The following is a 1,759-nucleotide window of genomic DNA, read 5'->3' as shown; positions in this document are numbered from 1 at the left end:
TCTCTTAAAGGACCATCCTTTACAAGCCTATTAATTCTATCTAGACCAATATGGCCCAATCTCAAGTGCCACAGATATGTTTCATTATCAGAATCAGTCTTTTGTCATTTAATAGATCTAGGATTAGCTTGCTTTAAATAATTCAGAATTAAGTAAAAAAAATTGTCATTCATTATAAGTATGTAAGTTTGTTTATCCAAAAGCATTTTCATAACAAGTAAATAGATAATTTCTTTAAATAATAACTACTTTATTAATAAAAGAAATAAATGTCATGCAAAAATAGGAAAAAAAATTCAAACATTAATAATCAAAATTACTAATAATAAACTAAATTTCTAGACTGTAGTTTTCTTTATTCAAAGAAATCTAAAATTTCTAAAACAAAATAAAGAAATTAAAAAATTTCAACTAACAATAAAATTTCTAAATAAAACTACTCTCCAACTCCTCCAGCTTTACTTGCTATCAACATTTATAAATGAAAACTTGTCTAAAAAATAAAACTTGTCTCAAAATGAAAACTACTCTCCAACTCCTCCAGACAAGTTCTCAAATTTATAAATGAAAACTTAAATCAACATTTCTCTTTTGACTTATAAACAACCGTTTGTTTGGTCAAGAATACACTAGTCTGCTCGAAAGCCTAATGTACCTTGTGAGTGTAACCCATTATTTTAGATCAATGACTTAACTCAAGAGTGTGCCTTAGGGTCAGTCAAACTTGAAATACATCATTAAATCCTATTCTTGAAAAAAGAAGTTTGCCTTGAGAATAACACAGTCGGAAGCCTTCCTTAGGGGGACACAAGCAATTGTGCCGCGAGGCCCTCTCCATGTTACCTTAGTGCTAACTAATAATGGAGACCATGTGACTTATTGTCATAACTCCCTCTCCCACTCACTATTTTAAAATATGTGTTTTCTCAAAACATCCTATGCTTTTTAATTGGTTTGTAAAAATAAAGTGATCTATTTTTACCAAATGATATTCTAATAATTACTAATCTAATTAAGCAAAATTAAAATTATAGAACTATGCCCTAATTAATTCAATTTTAGTGTGTTATAATTATTAGGAATATCATTTATTATTTAATAAAACGATTTTATTAAATACTAGAAATTAAACAACTTTTAAAATCTATTTCTGCTCTTGAACTAGTTAAAACTAGATTTATTATTATATGGTCCATCACATAAAGCATATAATCACAAAGGAAAATCCTAAGGCATGTTTCTACTCATATGAGATGTATGCTAATTTTAAATACTGTGTGGGTAATATGTATGGCATGTCAAAAATGCATGATAAAGTATTAAACAATTTAATCACATTCAAACATTTTAATAAATAATTGCAGGCCAAATGTCTTGGGTATTTCTAGAAAAATTACAACACTTGCAAAATTATACACAACAATGTAAGAAACTAAATAACACCTAAAGAGAACTCAATCTCCAACTTTGGGCCTTCACAAGCAGTCTTGATCCATTAAGACATTTATCCATTTAATTTTGAATTAAAATAACTTTTAATTATCTTAAACAAATTTTAAGAATAATTAACTTCAGGCTTTAATGCCCAATAAGTTATTAGGCCCACTTTTGAATTTGGGCTCAAACAATTAATTCAAAATAAAACAATTTTAATCATGGGATAAAATTAATTAGGCCCATAATTAAAATGGATAACTTAGATGCATGCCCTAGGGTTTAGAAACCCTAGGGCGGTTGCATAATGTGGCTCAACGGGGCA

This window comes from Humulus lupulus, chromosome 3 (assembly GCF_963169125.1).
Source record: "Humulus lupulus chromosome 3, drHumLupu1.1, whole genome shotgun sequence".
NCBI lineage: Eukaryota > Viridiplantae > Streptophyta > Magnoliopsida > Rosales > Cannabaceae > Humulus > Humulus lupulus.
The sequence above is the reverse complement of the archived record's forward strand: the minus strand, read 5'-3'. Positions refer to the sequence as shown.